Source organism: Rhinolophus sinicus, linkage group LG04 (genome assembly GCF_036562045.2).
Source record: "Rhinolophus sinicus isolate RSC01 linkage group LG04, ASM3656204v1, whole genome shotgun sequence".
NCBI lineage: Eukaryota > Metazoa > Chordata > Mammalia > Chiroptera > Rhinolophidae > Rhinolophus > Rhinolophus sinicus.
In genome coordinates, this window is record NC_133754.1 from 16667477 (window position 1) to 16690273 (window position 22797).

Below are 22797 nucleotides of genomic sequence, written 5' to 3' on the forward strand. Positions count from 1 at the left end.
GAAAATTATACTTCTGCTAGAACAGGAGAAGGCTTGCTGGAATTTTTGCCTGATAAGATTTGTCTACTTGGAGTTAAAGCCTCCAATTAGCATTCGTTATAATTTACCATGTTTCCCTGAAAATAAGACCTAACTGGAAAATAAGCCCTAACATGATTTTTCAGGATGACATCCCCTGAACATAAACCTTAATGCGACTTTTGGAGCAAACCTTAATATCAGACCCAGTCTTATTTTCAGGGAAACACGGTACTACCGAGATCATTCATTATTTACAATGGTAAATTAGCAGCAGAAAATTTTGAGGGAGAAAAACATTTTTAATTGTGGCAGGAATGAGAGGTGAGTGATGGCCGTGGAAATAGAAGCCATAGTGAAAATCTTTAAGTTCATGGACAGTTTCAGGAATATAAAGGCACAAAATGAAAGTGAGATATAGCAAACAGAAATGCGGCAGTTTCATTGGATTTGGAATATAAATTTATTTTATCCCAAATTTAATGGAAATTGCCACTAATTAAGGCACCTCTAAAAATATGTAAATTTTCATGTCAACCATCCATAGCCATCAGGTGTTGGAAAGTCTAAAAATCTGTAACATATATTATTTAATTTATAACAATTATATATTTATCCATTAATTATTCTAAAACTTGTATGCTTAGGACAATGTTTCTCAGTATATGTTTTATGGAGTGCTAGCATGTTAGATGGTAATAGGCAGTAGGAAAAGAAAACATCTGTGATTAAATAAAATCAAAATGCATTTGAGTAAGCAAATAAATTTGATTAAACAAATAAATTTATTTTTAAACTTATTCCAGTATTTTCCTGAGCCTTCAATAAGTCAATTCATTCATTCAATAACTAACAATTCTGACTTATTATCAAAAAAAGTATTCAAGGCCCCGTAGCGCATGTGCATCAGGATGCTCTGACAATTTCTGACAGATCCACTCCCTTTTCTTATTGTTTTGGGTAATTATTTTCTTGCAATTTCATTTAAAGAAAATAAGTGGCTTTCCAAGAAAAAAGGTGATTTTTTCTGTTTTGTTTTTTTGTTTGTTTGTTTTTGTTTTTTAACAACTAATGATCTGCACCTAAGTATCTGCTCATACCTTTCTCTTGCTCAATTCAGCAAAGGAATGATCTCTCCACTAAAGGACAACTTCTTCCTAATCTCATACTTTTTCTTAAACTTCCTCAAAACTCTTTATGTACTATCTTCAACATGGTTCTCTGAACTGCTGCTGCTGGTTTCTGTACCACAGGGGCTGGAAGCCTTGGAGTTTTATTTTCTAGGCTCCCTTTTCAGTAGGGTTTTGTATATATCCCACTAATGAAACACATTCATTTAAGATTTGGAAGGCAGAGGAGATTTATCAAGAGGCAAATAAAGGCAGGTTCATGGGCATTGGCAGATGAAGTCTGTGGGGTTTGTCAGTGGCTTCAGAGAACCAGCTACTCTGGTGCAACCCAGAGGTACCATGATTCCTGCCCCCAGACTTATTGATGTATTTAAGGATTCCAAGTATCTGTGTAAGCCTCTAAGTCCTGTATTACATTTCTTCCAACTCAAGAAACCTCTTGCTGCTGCTACTGCTTCTTCCTTTACTTCCCCCTCCTCCTCTTCTTCCTCTTCTGCCTTTTCCCCTTGCCTTCCTCTTCCTCTTCCCCCTCTTCTATCTTCATTTTCTTCTTCATCTTCTTATTTTAAAGAAGGAAGGCTGATTCAGACGCCAATCCAGATTTTAATTGATTGCTCATAAACTTTCGGCAACTTGCCAACCATATATTTCTTGGAACTTATATTCCTTTGTTTAATCTATTCAACAAGTAGATATTAAGTCCTTATTCTGTTTTTAACAGTATTCTAGGCACCTGGAATACAGTACAGTGCCACATAATTACGTTTCGGTCAACGACAGACCACATATATGACAGTGGTCCCATAAGATTATAATGGAGCAGAAAAATTCCTGACGTCATAGGGATCAAAACGTCATATGGTGAAGCATTAAGGTAGAGTAGTCACATCCAAGGCCTTCACATTCACTCACCACTCACTCACTGACACACCCAGAGCAACCCTCAGTCCTGCAAGCTTCATTCATGTAAGTTCCCTGTAATAGTGTACTGAGTTTTATCTTTTATACCATATTTTTATGGTAACTTTTCTATGTTTAGATATGTTTAGATACACAAATACTTACCATGATGTAATCACTTCCAGTGTTCAGTACAGTAACACGCTGTACAGGTTTGTAGCTGAGGGGCCATAGCCTATACCAGAGAGCCCAGGTGTGTAGTCGGCTATACCATCTAGGTGTGTGTAAGTGCACCCTATGATGTTCACACAATGACCTAATCTCTTAATGCATTTCTCAGAACATACACATCTCTGTCATTAAGTAACGCATGACTGTATAGTAGTAAATAATGAAATTGATACCCCTGCCTTTTTAAGTTTATGAAGTAGGAAAAGACAATAAGTGATACATATTATTAAATAATTACTGAAAAAAAGGAAAAATAAATCAAGGTAAGCATGATTAGAAGTGCTGGAGTATGGAATATTTAATATTAAATAGTATCAGACTAGACCTCATTGAAAATTGATAATAGAGCAAATATTGTACAAGGCAACTCAGCTATGAAATCTACTAAGGAAAGAATGTTCCTGGCTGAGGTGGTAGCTAGTGCAAAGGATCTAAAGCTGAAACACAACTGGTAGATGAGGAGTATTAAGGAGTTAAAGATGGCTGGGGGTATTAAGCAAGGTGGAGGATAGTTTAAGATGAAAATAGAGAGAGAGGGTACATAGAAGACTAGATCATGAAGGCTTTGAAAGCCATTTTAAGGACTTCAGCTTTTACATTTAATGAAATGGGGAACTTTTTACTAGATTTGAGAAGATAAAAGACATGATATAACGTGTTTAAAGGCTAAACTTTTCTGCAGAGACTAAAATGTTAGTGGGCCAGAATAGAAACAAGCCCAGTTAGCTGTCTATTGCACTAATCCAGACAACAGATAATGGTAGCTTGGATCATTGTGAAGGCACTGAAAAGAGGTGATAGATAATCAAATTCTACGTATAATTTAAAAGTTAATCATGAGTTTTCCTAAAAGATTAGATATAAAGTGAGAAAGAAAAAATACATCAATGATACCACAAAGATCCTTCCACTGAAGGAGTCTGAAACAATGAGCTGCCATTACCTGAGATAAAGGCTGAGAGTAAAGATAAGATAGTAATTGTCAAATGGAAAATTTTAGGAGTTTAGGGACATTTGGGAGCATGGGCAGGTTTACAAATGTAGATACAACAACTTTTTGGATATTATTTCCCCCAATTATTCTCCTGTTCTGTTCTTTATTATGTGCCTATGGAGATACTTCTTATACAGTATGTTCTTCATATATCATAGAACTACACATTTCTTTCTTTGGTACTTTTTATAATTGACACCTCATTCTAAAATGTATGGGTACTTAATATGAATTGGCTCCAACGTCTATATCATCCCAAATCTTAGGCCAGCACTTCTAATCATGCTTGCCTTGATTCATTTTTCATAAAGTTCTAATTTGATACATGTTTTATGTAACTATTTTAAATAACATTTTAAATAGTGGCAAAAGTTATATCACATAGAGTCCTATATAACTAATTGCTTTATGTATTTCATAGGCACGTAGACTATGTCTTTAAATATGCTTGGAGCTTTATTGTGTTGATATATGTAAACATAACCTATGGTACATAAGTATAACCTCAGCGAATATCTTTGTGTTCTAATAGCAACTTCAAGTTTGAGACAAAAACCTTAAAAGTTATGTAAAATCAGATTCCTCATTGTTAGTATAAGCTGCAGAAAGATACTTGTTAAATAAAACCCCATCAATTCAGTCACCTGCCATGATTTAAGGTCTATTATTGCAAAACTCTGTTCTAGACAGAGTAGGGGATATTAAAATCAGGTGTTGCTGTTAAGGAACTTAAAAATAATAGAGATTCTAGCAGTAATGTAATTAAACATCCAGTCTGTTCATGCCCATGTCAAAATTTAATAAAATTCAAATAAGCAATTAGTTCACTAAAACTATATTTTAAAATCTTCATGTGTTAATGTATGATTTCATGTATTCCATGACATCAAAGTGCATTATAGAGAGACTTTTCGAAACAAGGATGTCGGAAATATTTGCATTCTAAGGAATAATAATTTCATATGCACTTGATATGTCCTTAAGTATCATTTGTGATTGTTAAATAATATACTTGTAGAATTTGCATAGCAATCTTAAAGGATTTTTGTTTACAGCAGCTTACATTTTTCATTTGTTAAATATATTTAATTATAAAAATACAATATTTATATATCAGGATTATATCAATTATTATCATAATAATATATATTGAAAATTATTTTTATTTTCATAATTCCTTCCAACTCTTGCCCCATAAATACATGTATGAAATATATGCAAGTATGTATTCATTTACTTTTAAATCTGACTCTTTTTTAACTTAACAGTACATGAAAGCATTCTTTACTCTTCTTTTTAAATGTTTATACATATGCACAAATGATTTTACATAAACTATAGTACATACCAGATATAATTTATGTATAAATTATATGTTTTCTTGATTCATTGCTTAGTTTGTACAATTTTTAATGCAGTCACCCAAAATGACAAGAAATATGCTATTTAAAGCATCTGGGAATTGAGGTTTTTCTTTCCTTCTATTATCTCTATTTTCCTAAAAATACAGCTATGCAAATTGTTTCCTAGTCATCATTAATGATAGTATTAAATTTTCTCATATTAAGATTTATCATAGTTCTTATGTTTTGAAGAGCTGGACATCTAGAAGCATTATGTCTTTACTCAAACAATTTGATTATAAAGGTGGATGTTATTATGGGTGGGCTGGTATATCCACGAGATTAGCTTGACTATGTTTGTTAACAAACAGCATGAAGTCTCTCTGGCTAAATACAATAAAACTCACTTCACACTAAAGCAAATTTTCGTTAGCACTAGATGAGGTTACATATGAGCCATCATCTGTGTGGTGACTCAGTGATACTCTGATCTTATGGCATAGCCATCCAATATATGCTTCAATATCACAGTGTGTTAGCATTCTTTTAAAGGAAGAGGGTGTTAGAAAATCTTGCAGCATCAGTTAAATGCTTTAACTCAGAAGCGAAAATCATATTTATTTCTATTCAAGGATTATTGGCCAGAATTAGTAATATCAATCTAACTTGAAGAGGGGTGGGGAAGTGTGATCCTCCCATGTGCCCAGACAGAATAAGCCCTGGGAATCTCTATCACAGCAGGATAACTCAGGTCCTATCCCAGAAGGGATACCTAGTTAATAGAGGTTTAATCAAGCCTTCTGTAAGTACAAAAACAAAGAGGATTTTCCAAATCTTCTCTCTTCTTCCTGAGGTATTGACACTCGTATGTTTGAAACATCATCCAGATTTTCTGTGAAATATGAAATAATGATACTTTTATTGGACACTTCATCCTTTGGTTCCAGACATAGTCATTTCTAGCTCTAATTCATTCCTTTTGGAAAAACTTTAGAGCTCTCAATCCCTTTAGAGTCTCATCCTGGACGCCCTACCCGCTGAAATCATAAAATGAGTAGGAAGGTAGAAAGACAGTGAAAAAATCTGGGTGCCATCTACTCATTCTCAATGTCTATTCTATCTCTTCCAATCCCCAAAGTCTAAAACACAAAATACATTTGATATTCTATGGAACTTTTATTCAGGGTACTGAGAATATTCACTCATCACAGTGAGCACTCTCAGTACACCTATGCATCTGTTTCTTTTGTAAATAAATGCCATGCATGAGGATAGCAGAGCAAAAGAGTGAAGATTCTGGTGTCTGTTTTCTTAAACACTTTTCATTATTTTTCTTATGTTGATGGCTTTCTGGACAATTCAGATAATCACTGACTTACCTAGGAAAGAGACAAGAGAAAGTGACAAAGAGAGATAAATATATACATTATTTACATTAAAGCAGAAGACAATTCAAGTCAATCATTCTCTAAATCAAAGCAAACAGAAAAATCGCCCAACACAGAAAAGGCCCTGTATTAAAAAAACAAACAAAAAAAACACACCTCAATGTCTTTATTATGGTCTTTAAAATTAATCACTTTGCCATAGGTATTACTGTGATCGTTTTACTTAACTACTTTTCAGTAAAACACAATAAGCTTTATAATAACTTTAGAATAAATTTCAAATTCATATGCATTTTAAAGTTTACCTAATTTGAAATTGTGATGTGTATATAGTTTGTAATTCAATTTTAATTTTCAGCAAGTGTGCATTTTTGAAGAGATGAAATAAATCATTGCAAAAAATGAAAGAAATATATTCAATTAATGAGGAATATCATGTATGTTGTTTTTCCTAGAGGATAAAGCAATATTATATACTAGCCTCATCTTTACAGTTGTAGAAGGTCCATAATAAAGAATCTTGCTATGTAATGCCAACTTGTTCAGAAATATTTGAATCTTAAACCCAGAAGAATACAAACAATAAATCAAACTAAGAGTTTGAAATGTGCTTGTATGAGTTTGTACACAAGTGTGTACTTAAATATTTTTAAACATCTGTTAACTCACAGTGAGTTTTTTAACATTGTCTATACTTCAGTCATTTTTCCATTCCTTAAATAGCAGATAATGATGATTTTCTATTCAGCACCCATTTCTAATTTCTTCTTTCTTAACAGACTTTTTTAAAATTAATGTGTCCACTACATGACTGAAAGACAGAGTTCTTGAAAAGATACCCTAGGGATTGGGGAGAGGGTTGAAGATGTGGAATGCAGTTTTTATAGCAGTGAAATGATTCTGCATGATGCTGCAATGGTGGATACAGGATATCAAACATTTGGAAAACACATAAATATGTACAGCAAAGAATGAACACTAATGTAAGTGATGGATTTTAGTTAACAATAATGTATGTATTAGTTTCTCAATTATGAGAAATGTTCTATACAAATAAAAGATACTAGTGAGAAGAGGAATTGAGAGTGAGGGAAGTATATGAGAACTATGGGTATTTTCTGTTCATGTTTCATCATGTCTTTTCCAAATTCTTTTTTGTGAAGTTCTTAATTTTATTATTTTTCTCTTTTACTTTTATTTTTACATATGTAGCAATATCAAGTATCACATGGAAAAATACACGTGGCTAACACACATAATGGAGATAGTAGTAAATTTTTTTACAATGAAATCATGTCATACATTTATTATAATGTCCTCTTATTTTTGTATAATTTAAAATAGATGCAATTTTTGCTTTCATTTATCTTTGCCATGTATGACATCCTATCATGACTGTCAGATTATCTGTACTTGCTTAGATCCAGTAGAATATTTTCTATGAGTATATATACATTATTTAGATTTAAGGATTGTGATAAAAACCATTGTAGAATAGAATTACATTGACAGGAAAGAAGAATTGTTTTACTCAGCACATTTTGCTTTCTTGAAAAGGCTTATTGAATACTTAGTGAAGTGAAAACAAAGTTAAATAACTCACTGTCAGGTAACAGATGTTAAAAAAAGATTAAGCACAGTAGTTAAATACGCATGTAGCAAATACACACACATAAAACTCTTAATGATTCAGCGCGTGCGCTCTTTTTGGTTAAAGATTCATATACTTCTATCCAAACTGGCACTAAATAGAGAAAGCTAAAATGAACCACCTGAAAAAAATAAGAAAATAAATACATTTAATTAACAAGAAATATCTTCTATGAATATATTTTTCTAAAGCTGTATTTTGAATCAATCTGTTTGTTTCGATGGATTGATGACGACTGCGTATAATGGGCTATGGATGCCCAATTTTAGTAATGAGATCATTACTACATTTATTATCAGATGAGTCTGATACTAAACCCAGATTTAGAATCTTTATCTTTGGCCTATGGGTCAAACATTTCCCACCCATGATTTGGAGAAACAAAACCTAAATTGTGAGGTGGATGACCCCAGAAATTCTCTTTGGGCTAACTCTTCATAAACTGTCTGGAACCAGGGGCTCTCATGCCCTCAAGTGAATTATTTTGCTTGAACTTCTGATAGGACCAGAAGCTCCCAGTATTCCGCTAGTTGGGCCTGAGCACAATTACATTTTCAAAGTATAATGAAATTTTACTCTAAAAGTGTTACTTTTTTTTGTTTGTTTGTTTTCAAACCAAACCAGGACCTTAATTGCCTGTAGGATAAAAACTTTTCAAAATCTTCAGTGTAGCAGTTGCTTCTTGCAATCTATGTTTTTTGGCTACTGTGATAGGAACTATGGTTTCATGTGACACATTTGCTTCATCAGTAGTTGGGTTTCTCATTAGCACATTTTACCTAAAATAAATTACAGGATGTCATCAGAAACACGGAATGAAAAAATAGCTACTTAAAATTTGTTTTCAAGTTATTCTGTAATATAAAAAGCAGAAGTGCCTGTACACCAATATAAATAAAACTGCTTTGCTCCATTGTGATAGTGAAACCCATCAGCTGTCCTAAGAACAGAAAAGTGGTCTGCCTTTTTACAAGGTACTGTATAAAGAAAGACTTGCCCACCCTCTCAGAAAATAATCAACAGCAAAGAGTCATCAAAAGAGGACCTTTCTTTGTGCTACTTTGTGCTTCAGAGTCATTACCATGTGAAAATAGAAACAGACTGCTTTTTGACCTCCTGTCTTTCACAGCCTCTTCTACTCTTGTGTCTGTCCCATACATTAGAGAGATGTCTCTGTCCCCAGATCTGATCTGTTCAGTGGGACCACCTTTTTGAGCTTGGAATTTAGCGTCTTTCAACCAAAGGTCTAAAATGTCTGCAGTTGGAGAGCCGGGGTAATAATAAGGTTCTTTTCATGAGTTTCCCTCTCTTACGCATTACAATGTTATAGTTCCTGTTCACTCAAAACAGTTGTATCATATGTATTATGGTTGTTTGGTTTGGGGTACTAGAGCAATACCTAGCTACTCCATCATTGTGATCCCAATATGTGTTACTCCATCATAGCTGGAAGCAGATATCCCTCCAGAGGACTTTGAATTATTTGATTTAAAAGATTTTAAAAGAAACTTAAGGCATTGAGATTAATTATGACACTAATATATATATTACCAAAAATTAAGAAGTATATGTTTACTATAATTTTATTGTAATTTGTTTTCTAATGTCTAAATTTTTACATAATTTTCCAAAGTGAGGAAATAAAATAATATTCCTCTAATGAATTTATAAATCCTCTGTTTCACTATATGAGATCACTGAGGAAAACAATATTTTCAAGGAGAAAGGAAACTTTCAAACATTTTAGAGATGTTCTGGTGTGGAATGTTATAGTTTTGTATGAATGGTGATTTTAATTTATTAGTAATTTGATTCACCTACCAAGGCACTAAAATCTGTAATAGAATTTGCTCTATCATTATGATTAATTATTCATAAAGTGATGTAAACGGAAATAGTGTTTTAGAAAGGTTAACTTTCAGATAAATCCACACCCTAAAGAATTTATAATTCTAAACTCCTTTTAACAAGCTTCCCATCATCCAACCCCTGGGCACTCATTAGAGCAAGAAAACTTATGATCACTGATCTTTTGGCATTAAGAGTATAAAGAAGTCCAACTACATAATAGCTTTAATTTAAAGTGTTTTAAATTTTGAAAACAAATTATAATATTCACATGGATCTATATTGTGTTCTTTGATTTAAAGTATGATACAAATATTAACTGAATGATTTATGTTATAACAAAAGAGTAATATTTTTTATTGAAAATTTAATATTAAACCCCCTTTTTAAAAAAAATACAACAAATAGAGCAAGAAATATAGAAAGAACTCTGGTATTTGCACATTGTACTGCAGTAAATGAATGTGATTTTTGCCTACACTTACAGCTTAATGAGAGTCATTTTTCCTGAATCTGGTAACTGGATATATGTCTTGTGCCCTTTTACTTACTGCTACCTTGTGAATTAATGCTTTCTTCAAGTAAATATGATGAATCAAAATAATTCAAAAATTTCACAGAGATTAAAAATAGTTTGCTGAAGTCTTTAGGGGTTTCTAAATAAAGAATCATGTCATCTGCAAAAAGCGATAATTTAACTTCTTCATTCCCAATTTGGATGCCTTTTTCTTCTTTCTCTTGACTGATTGCTCTGGCTAGGACTTCTGATACTATGTCGAATAACAGTGGTGAGAGGGGGCATTCCTGTTTTGTTCCTGATTGTACATGAAAAGTTTTCAGTTTTTCACCATAAAGTATGATATTACCTGAGGGTTTGTCATATATGGCCATTATTATGTTGAAGTACTTACCTTCTATACCCATTTTATTAAGTGTTTTAATCAATGGATGTTCTATCTTCTCAAATGCTTTTTCTATATCTATTGATATAATCATATGATTTTATCCTTTATTTTGTTTATAAGGCATATTACTTTGATCGATTTGTGTATGTTAAACAATACTTCACCCCAGGAGCGTACCCCACTTGATTGTGATGTAAAATCTTTTTTAATATAGTGTTGTATTTTGATTTGCTAGTATTTTGTTTAGGATGATTCTTTATATAGAAAACTCTAAAGACTCCACCAAAAATCTATTAGAAACAATAAACAAATACAGTAAAGTTGCAGGATACAAAATCAGTGTAGTAAAATAAAATTGCGATCATATATACTAACAATTTAATTATGGAAAAAAATGAAAGAAACAACTCTTTTTGCAACTGCAACAAAAAGAACAAAGTACCTAGGAATAAACTTAACAAGGAATGTGAAGGACCTATACACTGAAAACTGTAAGACATTTTTAAAAGAAATTGAAGAAGACAGAAAGAAATGGAAAGATATTTCATGCTCATAGATTGGAAGAATCAACGTAGTTAAAATGGCCATATTACTAAATGCAATATACAGATTTAATGCAATCCCAATTAAAATCCTAATGACTTTTTTTTTCAATAAATAGAACAAGAAATCATCAGATTTTATAGAATCACAAAAGACCTCTAATAGCCAAAGCAATCCTAAGAAAAAAGAACAAGGCTGGAGGTATACTACAAAGTGACAATAACCAAAACAGCATGGTATTGACATACATTGTACATATACACAATGGAATATTAGCTGTAAGAAAAGATGAAATACTACCATGTGAAATCATGGATGGATCTTGACATTATCATGCTGAGCCAAATAAGTCAGACAGAGAAAGTTGAGAAACACATGACTTCACTCATATGTGGCATATAAAACTGAAAGCAACAAATGTATAAGACAAAGAAATACACAAAAGCTCATCGACACAGATAACAGTTTAGTGGTTACCCAAGGGTAAGTGGGGAGTGGGTGGTAGAAGAGGGTAAAGGAGGTCAAATATGTGGTGATGGAAAGAGAACTGACTCTGGGTGATGAACACACAATGTTATACATAGATGATGTATTATAGAATTATACACTTGAAAACTATACAATATTACTAACCAATGCTAAATAAATTTATTAAAAATATTAAGTACATATGTGTGTAATTTAAAATATATATCTTGCTAAATATTGGAATCATAGCAGCTTTAAAGTTCAGATTAGGGTGGGAAAAATACTCTTTACAAAACATTAAGGATGTGGAAAATCTTTGTCTCAGTTTAATTGTTTTCAGTGGATGATCTCAGAAATCATACTTAATACTTCATCATTTAAGAATATATAGTTTCTATTTTTTAAATGTATAAGTGGAGAGTCTAGTTTTTCCTACAGCTACATGAAAAAGTTCTCTTTTAGGAAAATGCTTAATCATTTTTAGGAGTTACAATGAGAGAACAACATTATCTCGCTTTGTTGAGGTTTGAAGATTTCCTTGGCCCATTGCCTCTCAGAGTATGAAAAAGCCTTTACCCCAAGCAACACAGGAAGAAGATAAAAAAGTCAAAGTTCAGGAATCAGTGGATGGAAGCAGACATGTGGGCCTTCCACTCTTGTTTCTAGGAAGAGTGATACACCTTTGTTTCTGAAGGCCTTCCAGACTCCCATGTTTATATCCTGCCTAGGAGGCAAAGGATTAAGAACAGGGACCCAAGCATCACGGACTAAAGTTGGAGATACTAGTTTGATGATCAAAGAGGATAAAATATTGTGTTCTGTATTATATTTGTTAAACTGTGATCTAAGAACCCTCTCTATAAAATTACTTTGTATTCATGCTGTCTCGACTTTACCTTTTTGTGGAATGCTTTCTCCCATCCAACTACCATGGTAAATTGTGAATAAAGTTTCCTCTAACTCAAAAGGGCTTTATCATTTAACACTGGAGAATTTAGGCCAGCTCTGTGCTAGTATTAAAGGAAGGAAGGAAGGAAGGAAGGGAGGGAGGGAGGGAGGGAGGGAAGGAAGAAAGAGAGGGAAGGAGGAAGGGAAGGAGGGAGTGAGGAAGAGAGGGAGGGAGGGAGGGAGAGAGGGAGGGAGGGAGGGAAACATTGATCTTGGTGAAGTATTCCTGAGATTCACCCTCCCCACTTCCTTTTTCTGATCATGAAATTGCAGAACTTCAAGGGCCAAGATTAAGGTATATGCATAGGCCTAATCAATTGCTTAGGACATCAAGGTCAAATCTAGAACTGACTACACTTAGGACTTTCATGTCAAAGTTTAGGGATAAAGCATTCTCATAATTAACTGCTTTTGTTTGGAAGATCTATTGTGCTGTTGAGTTACTAAATCTGTGGTGGGAGGGAGGTAAGTGGAGAATTTACAGAATACAGGATACTGACATTGATACAATTCTTTACTGTAGAAGAGCTAACAAGAAAGTAACAAAGGAACAAGACAAACAAAGAAACAAAAACTCATAGACACAGACAACAGCTTGGTGGTTACCACAGGGTAAAGGGAAGAGGGGGGATGGTAGAAGAGGGAAAAAGGGGTCAAATATATGGTGATGGAAAAAGAACTGACTCTGGTTGGTAAATACACAATGCAAAATATAGATGATGTATTATAGAAATGTACACTTGAAGACTATATAATTTGACTAACCACTGTCACCCCAAAAAAATTAATAAAAAAAGAGAAGTCAGTGCAACTTATCAATTTTCATGTTAATAGCATGTTCTTTCAAATATGGGGATTGCTTTATAACTTAGCTATGATAACTATGAAGTTAAATTACTAGCATGGTAATAATATAAACTATGAAACCTAACACCAGTTTTAAGAAAGTCCTATAATGGGACCTTATGAAGAAAACACTAAAGTCTGCTTTATTGATTTTAATATATTGAGGCAGATTGTAATAAAATATAAATGGCACAGTGATCATTATGTAATATGTGAAGGAAAATTATAAAACAATTCATACAATGTGATAATTTTTAAATGTATTTAATATTTATATGTGCTATGTATAAATTTTAAGGCCTCCAAAAGTCTTGCAATTTGTGATATGTAAAATAATATAGAGAGTTTTGCTGATTTTTGAGCTCTACATTTTCTTACATTTTTCCATCATAATGTCAAGGTATATTTAATAATGGAAGTGTCTTATAGTTTAATAGGTAAAGTTTTCCTTTTTATTAACTTGATGGTACATATTCATACCATTGACATCTTATGAGCTAATAAAATGTTATTCTCAATAAGAACTTCCCCAGCACTGCTGATAGCAAAACACTATTTAGTCACTTTTTCTCACCCCAGAAAAATTATTCTTTGTTTCTGGTTTTAGGCATTTTCTTCCATGAATCTCCACCAGTGCTTCTCGTTGTAGAAGTGATGTTGCCCCATAGGAGACATTTGTCAATGTCTGGAGACATTTTTGATTGTCAAACCAGTGTCCTAAATTATGTGGTCTAAAATGTCAAAGGTCCCAAGGTTGAGAAATCCTGGCAGGAATCTTGTCTGCTGCCAGCAGCAAAATCACCCCCACAAAACCATTCAGACCCTGGGGTGTGAGTCAGATAAGTGAGATTGTAGCTTTCTACCACTCCAGACAAAAACAAAAACAAACAAAACAACAGCAAAAACCTCTCCAGCTGGAGGAGTGGTAAGGTAAAACGTTAAACTGTAACACTATTGTTACTAAAATGGGTTTTTAACTTTGACTCTCAAAAGAATCACCTGGGAAGGTATGAAAATGTTGATGCCTACGTTCCATCTCCAGACATTCTGTGTTAGTTGGTCTGAAGAGTGTGGTCATTCTAGGTTTTGGGATTTTTTCTTTTTGAAGATCCCCAGGTGATTCAAACTGAAGATTAAGAAACACCTCCTTATGGTCTCTTTTATAACCAGTTGGAAAACATATTGCAGCAGAGTCAACTTACTTTGAATCTCATTAAATACAAAGATGACAACTTTTGCACCTGTAAGTTTGAACAAATGGCATTTGTCCACTAGTTTTCTGAAAACTCAGTCAAGGAAGAAATGGTGATCCCAAGTCTTATAGTCTCAGAGAAACTCTTAGAAAAGAAAACACATAGATGGATCTTGAGATTATTATGCTACGCAAAATAAGTCAGACAGAAAAAGTCGAGAACCATATGACTTCACTCATATGTGGGATATAAAAGTGAAAGCAACAAAGGAACAAACAAAACAAATAAAGAAACAAAAACTCATAGACGCAGATAATAGTATAGTGGTTACCAGAGGGTAAGGGGCGGTGGTAGTAGATGAGGGTAAAAGGGATCAAATACATTGTGATGGAAGGAGAACGGACTCTGGGTAGTGAATACACAATGTGAGATAATAGATGATGTAATACAGAATTGTACACTTGAAACTTACGTAATTTTACTAATCATTGTCACCCCAATAAATTTAATTAAAAAAATATTGGGGATTTAATGCTATATATGTCACTGCCCACAAATCCCACACAATCAGTAGAGGATTAAAAATAATAAAATCTTATTTTTCTTAGATAACTGCTCAATAGCTAAATGAAGTTACTATGACGTCTGGGTAGTGCAATTATTTTTTCACTGTGCATTCTTCAATGGAAAGTAATAAAAATGTGATTAATTTTAGTGATTGGGGTAATTGCAGAATTGTGTTCTTATATTTTTGTGTATTTCAGTTTTTTAAGATTATATATATTATGTTGGTGCAAAAGTAATTGTGGTTTTAAAGGTTAAAAATAATTGTAAAATCCACAATTACTCTTTCACCAACCTTATATATATATGTATATAGTCATTTTCTATGTAAATATAACAGCTTTGGAATGAAAAAGAAGAAATATATGTATTTGTTCAAAAGCTACTGTGGTTACATGGAAAATGATTGGATGTTTTATGCATCTATACCAAAGTAAATGATAGTGTTTTAATTAAAAGATAGAAATGTGATAAATTATTGGGGAGTTATTTGATTAATTCATTGTTAGGTATATTGTTTTATTTTCCAGTAAGATATTTTAGTGGACAGTACCATTACACAGCTAGAAATGGATAAAGTAGCTATAATGTGCTCAAATGGTTAATATAAGTTTGGTAATCTCGTGTAGTCAGATGATGTTAACAATTTAACAATAAGAGATAATGTCCTCTACAGTAGAAACATAAAATGAGAGAAGGAAAAGTGTAAGAGAAGTGACTTGGGGTACTCACTGCGTTTGTGTAGTGGGAGGTGGAAGAGGACAGGTAAACACAGAGGCACAACCAGAAGACAAGGAACATAATCAGTCGTCACTTGCTACAAGGCAATGGAAGAGACTATGATGTACGAGAATGATAAATAGGCGAAATACTGAAAGGGAATTAAACGTGATGACAAAAGAAGGTAGGGAATTGACTTTGGTAAAGAAGTTATTGGTGACTTTTGAGATAATAGCTCTATAAAGGGAAAGTAAAATTGAAACAGCAAGAGAAAATGAGTGAATAAACGCAGGCCCTGTGTACAGATTTTGGTAATCGTGTTGGATGATACAAAAGGAAACAAAGCAAAGTAGCTTGAGGTGACAGCTGTGTGCAAATAAGATACGAAGTGTGACAATTACATTCTCGAACTTGTTGCAATGATGTTGATAAACTATTTTGGTATCAAAGGGATTATTCATTATGAATTTGTACCAACTGCACAATCAACCAAGTTTACTATTTGGAAGTACAGAAAAGGCTGCATGAAAAAGTGAGATGACGTGAACTTTTCACCAATTCATGCCTCTTGTATCAGAACAATGTACCAGCTCACACAGCACTGTCTGTGAGGGAGTTTTTAGCCACGAAACAAATAACTGTATTGGAACACCCTCCCTACTCACCTGATCTGGCACCCAATGACTTCTTTCTTTACCCGAAGATAAAGGAAATATTGAAAAGAAGACATTTTGATGACATTCAGGATATCATGGGTAATATGACAACAGCTCTGATTGGCCATTCCAGAAAAAGAGTTCCCAAATTGCTTTGAAGGGTGGGCTAGTGCTGGCATCAGTGCATAGCTTTCCAAGGGGAGTCTTCGAAGGTGACCATAGTGATATTCAGCAATGAGGTATGTAGAACTTTTTCTAAGATGAATTTGCGAACTTAATTGTCAGAACTTACATCCATTTGCTTGCTTTTACATTTAGTTTAGTCTTAATTTTAATATATGATTTTTAGAATAGTGGACACAGCATATTTTTGAGGGGAACAAAAGCTATAAAAATGAAGACTGAAAGATCAACCAGATACTTGATATGTATATAACAAATAAATAATTAATATGAGTTACTATTGCATAGTGGTCAGAAGAATTGGTGAGCTCTTTGTTTTGGTTAGAAATAAAGCTACTTCATTGGAAGGTGAAAACAGTGAAGATGCAATTTGAAATCACTTGTTAGGGGCAATATAATCTAAAAGTGAGCAACTAGGGTATCTTCTCATGAAATTTGTTTCAATTTGATATTTATTAAATGCCTATCACACCCAACACAAAGTATGAATACTGCAGATATAATGTAATGTATAGTATTTGTCCACAAACACCTTGTACAGTCAAGCAGAAGATACCAAGTTTCTAATTACTAAGATAAAGTTTCAATGTTTGGATTGATTATGATTTGGGAGGTACATTGACAAAATAGGCTTCCAAAATAAAATAGGAAGTTTGAATTTTGAATCAATAAATACTGAAAATAAGTTTAATTTTAAAAATCTTGGAACCATGTATAATCCCCAAATAAACATTTGGAAGCATTTAGGATTGGATTACATTTACTTTTATGTATTCATTGTTTTTTCCTCATCACTGCTATTTGTTCTTGAATATGAATGAAAATATTTAACACATTTTGGGGGGAAAACTAAATGTTTGTACTCATGGCATTTTAATTTGCCAAAAATTTAATTTTTCAAAACCAGAAAGTAAATCATGAGTCTAAATATATTTTCTCTTTTGGCAAGTGATGAGAAATACAGTTCTGAAATGATTTCCTGCTGTGTGAAGCAAAGGCTTTCCTCCTCTGTGGGTTCATGGCTGAGGGTTTCAGAAATACATAATTAACTCAAAACACTTTGAAGAGGAAGCCAAAGTAAATTTTGATAGACTTGTTCATGGTATTTACTCTTATGTGCCCCTTTCCCCTACCATCTTACTACTACTTACCATTTCCTTGGTTGCGTGTAGGAAATAACAGCTGCTGATCAAGCTAAAACTAATGAAACATTTCTCTGTGAAATTTCATATGTGAGTATAGAACTAAAGAAAAATTAAAGGAGGCAGATAATATTGCAAAATATGAAGTCCCCAATATATGTCTAAATACACAAACATATCTAAAGTACCAAACTCTTGGTTTATTTCCTGAGTTTAATATTTAATTGATTTAATTTACCATTTGGATTTGATCTTGAAGCAATCATGATTTAAGATTACATGTATTCTATCCATGGGTATGAAAACAAACTTTTCATATCTATATCTATATCTATGGCAAATTCTTCATGGGATATATGTGTATATATATATGTATATGTATGCATTTAAAAAAAGCAAGCAGTGGTACTTAGAATGGTTTGAAGTGAGAGTAATTAGAATTTGAACATTGTCTTTCTACATTACTGGTTTTACATGCTGGACAGTTAATAGAAGCTCCCTGGTGTTTAAGTTTTTCCAGTTAATAAAAAAATGAGATCATAGTGATCATTAAGAGAATTGTTTTTTGTAGTGTGCATATAATGAACAGTACAAGTAAATATTAGTTGTTATAATTATAGTAATAGTAACAATAATGCAGCAATAATAAAATATTTGTGTGGTTTTTTTTTAATAATATGGGGGCTAAATTATGTAAGACAAATGGGTGGAGAGTTCAGAAGTGATTGTTCATAATCTTATTTAAGATTTTGTTTTGAAGTTGTGATCCAAGTTGACTTAATTTTCTGCTGCACTAATTGACCATTTAACCCCTAAGTACTCCACCAAAGCTCCCGAATCTCTTTTATTAAGACTGTAGTGAGGAGGAACGAGTTTGTCGTCTCCTGAAGTAGTATCATCAAGTTACCCTGGGGCTCTGGTGCCTCTCTTTTCCTTCAGACTTGTGAAGAAACATGGCTGAATATAGCAAGCAGAAGGCGTCTGAGACAAGTTTAAGTAATCTGTTCTCAGATATAGATATCCCATTGCTTCCAACTCAAGGCAACTTTAAATATAGGTAAAGTAGATAATTGTATTGAGTTTGAACGCTAAAGGAAATTAATCATTTCTACAGGTAATGCATCATTGCCAACCTGGAAAGAATTTTTTTACTTATTTGCAAAGCTGTGGTTCATTTCCAGCCAATATCTGGAGTGGTGTGTGTTCAATATCCTATGAACTACTCTTAACCTGAAAAGAATTCCCAATATATTGTGTGATCTTTATCCTCCCTTTGTAGCTACTAAAGATGCTTTATATATATATATATATATATATATATATATATATATATATATATATATATATATATATATATATATATATGCATGTATATATATGTGTGTATATGTATATATGTATATATGTATGTGTATATATATATATATATATATATATATCCCATGATAAGAGCTCAATCCCTAAAGCCCTTATTATGACATTTCAGGAAAAAGCTTTAAATATATTCATCAGAAGATTTGCTTTTTTAATGTGATATATATATATATATATATATATATATATATATATATATATATATATGCAGTTGCATAGAATATGAAAATGTAACTAATACTAATTCATTTTGGATTTCTTAAAATTTTTGTATAGATATAACCTTCAAATTAGTTAGAAAATCAGAAATAAGTCATAATGCTCGTTTAGATTTAATTGCAGTTTTATTCACCACCCTTAGGATATTATTGGGCATCTCTGAAGATCAGGTACAAAATAAAGATTACTGTAAAATCTGTTTAATTCTATATTTTCTCTTGTATATAGCCATTGTTGCTCTAAGTGATGAGAGTCTAACAAAGCATGCTACAGTAGCTTACTTCTGAAGGTATTTTAGAGAGGATTGACAAAACATTGAAAACTTCTGATGTGCCAGGATTAGAAATAAACTACATGAGGTCATCGGGTGGGCAGCAGAAGGTTACTCTAATTTGAGTCTAAGCTTTTTATCTGGTGCTGTGAGACTTTGCGGGTAACACTGTCTTGTCTGCTCAGGAAAATGTACCCAATTCAGAACTCAATAATATATTGTTGTAGATTGCGTGGGCACCTGATTATTCCACCTGGAAGACAGGGACCTATCCTTTCCATTAGCATCTTCCCTGTGCTTACTCAGGCGTTTGTTGTTCTCTGGACCAGTAGATGGCACTTACAGGCTATTCTAGTCAAACCAAATACAAATAGACCTGATCCAACCACCAGTCTAAAAGGAGTCCGGTCGTTCTCTGGGGTTTTCCTTCCTTTCCCAGAACTGAGCCTCAATTTTCTTAGTCTATTTAAAAATAATTCAAATGATAATTATATGTTTTAAAACACATGTTACAAGTTTACATATATCAAATGATGCAAATAAGAAAAAAAATTATACGAAATGTGTCTAAATGTGGTTAAGTTGGGAGAAGAAACTAGTAATCCTATGTTCACTACATGTTAGAAAACATCAGAAGTCATGAAATAGGGTAGGCTTTTTTATTATAAACCATATCTATTAAGTAATAATTGGTATATTTTACATGTTGTAAAATTTACCCTTTTGGAGTGTACCTTTTATATATTTTGATAAATTGTTGTGTAACAACTAGCACAGTTGTGTCACAGTATATTTTCACCAGTTCTTTAAACTCACTCATGCCCCTTTGTAGTAATCCTCCACTTCTTTAGCCCTTGGCAAGCATTGCTTTATTACTGTCACCATAGTTATTGCCTTTTAAAGAAAGTCATAAAAATGGAATTACGTATTATCTAGGCTTTGTATACGGCTTCTTTTCCTTTTAATTATGATTGTTTTATGCTGTTAGGTATATAAGTAGTTCATTCCTTTTTATGACTCAGTGATATTTTGCTGTATGTATGTACCACAATTTTTTTTTTTTTTTATCCGTTCACCATTTGAAGGTATATTTATTTTTAGTTTCTCATAATTGCTTGTTTGTGTGTGTGTGTGTGTGTGTGTCTATTCTCCCAATCTAGTTTCTATTTTTATACTTTTAACAGTGTCTTTCTAAGAGATATTTGATTGATGTTTTCTCTTTTAGTTTATGATTTTTTTTTGTCCTAAGGTATGTTTGTGCAAGCCAAAGTCACAAAGTTAATCTCCTGTATTTCCTTTGGAAGTTCAGTAGTTACAAACTTTACATTTAGCCTATGTTCCACTTCAGATTAATTTTTTATATGTTGAAACTATGGGTCAAGGTTCATTTTTTGCATAATATTATGCAGTTGTTTCTATACGATTTATTCAAAAGACTATATTTTCTGCATTCGATTACCTCGACATCTTTGTCACAAATCAATTGACCTTATGTGTGTGTCTAGTTCTGAAGTCTCTATTCAGTTACATTCAGTGATATAGCTACCCTTTTGACAGTAACACACTATATTTATTTCTGCAGATTAAGATTAAATTTCCCAATTTGCCTTGTTTTATTTTTCTCCATAATGTTGGTTTACAACCTCCTCAGGAACTCCAAGGTATAATCTGAAACCGGCCTGCATATGAGGAGGGCAGGAACAGACCAAAAAGAAAAAACAGATCATTCCAGATTGGTAGGTGGCAATTTAATAAGCAAGGGGATTTAGTTAGGAGGCTTGTCTTGGGGAGCCACAAGATGGATAGTTTTCCATAGCCATCCATCCACCAAATCTTAAAAGTTTATGTAGAGACCTTAATGGGGGTAGGGTGGAATGTACTTTGGGCCATCACTGGGTAATTTATCACAGAGTGAGGATTATTCACATACCTAGTCCAGACAGTCTCGTCTCCATAATTTCTATGTCAAGATTGTGTCCGTGGGCAGCTGCTAGTATAGAAGGCAAGTGAAGTGCACATTCCAAGCACAGGAGAGGGAGTGGAACCTCCGATTGCTTGGGTCTAGCTCACAAGTCAAACTGGAAGCCACATCTTCTGACGACCTTCCCCAACACAAAATTATTTAAGTTCTTGTTCATTTGTTTTGACACACAAATTTTGTATTCACTTGTCAATGCCTGTAGAAATCCTGTTGGGGACTTCACTGTTCATATCCTCCCCCTTGCCTGCACAACCAACAGAGGGACCTCTCTCTAGTTTCCTGTCCTGCCCTTGTTTGTTCTCCAGCAACAGATGGAATTGTGAGGCAAAGAGCCTATGAGGGAATGTGAACTCTTTTTTGGTGGATATCCCAGGGTTGCTATCATGTCACACTAGCCTATACTCGGCTTCTTGATAGTCATTAAAATTTTAGGTTATTTCCTCCCAGCTACTTTCCTGAGTTTGGCCCTTCATCCTGTGTTCAGCCACAGGTGAGACAGTCATTATGCCTTGTCTTCTCTTGAGAGAGGACTGTCTTCCTTGGGTTGCTGGCTACTTTATTGCCCTGGGATCTTGTCTCTCTAATGGGTTCAAGACAAGTTATGATTTAGTCGTTCATATGGCTTTTTCTCATTTTTAAGAATAAACATTCTATTCTGCTTCCTACATGCTTGGTAGAATCAGAAATAAGTCCTCTTTTTATTATTTTAAGGGAATAAAATTGCTAATTACTCATCTGTGAAGTTAACCTTTTTTCAAAAGCTGTTTTAGAAGAGACTTCAGTGGTGGGAAGGAGGTAGGTATCAGTGCCATAAATCTGCCAATTGTGAATTCAAAAAAACAGTATCATTATTGACAGATACTAATGATTTTCATAAAGATCACATGCTATTGAAATGATTATAGTTCACAATACTTGTATACGTAGAAGATATGTTAAGAAGCAGCAATGAGGAGCCAACCCTAGAGGGTCTACATTTGCATAGCTCTGCCATCTACAAGCATTCTTAATTAACGTTTCTTCTTTCCTCCCTCCCTCTCTTCCTCCCTCCCTCCCTTCCTTCTTTCCTTCCTTCTGCCTTATTCGCTTTATTCTTTTCTTCTTTCCTTCGGTCCCTTCATGTTACATTATCCCCCTTCATTCGGCTATTCATCAAAATATTACTGAAATATAAACACTCCCTTAAATTTTAGATAAAAAAAAACAACTATGTCATTGTATAAATATTATTAAAATCAGTCTCACTCATAGTTTGTCCTTTGATACGCATTTATCCTAGGC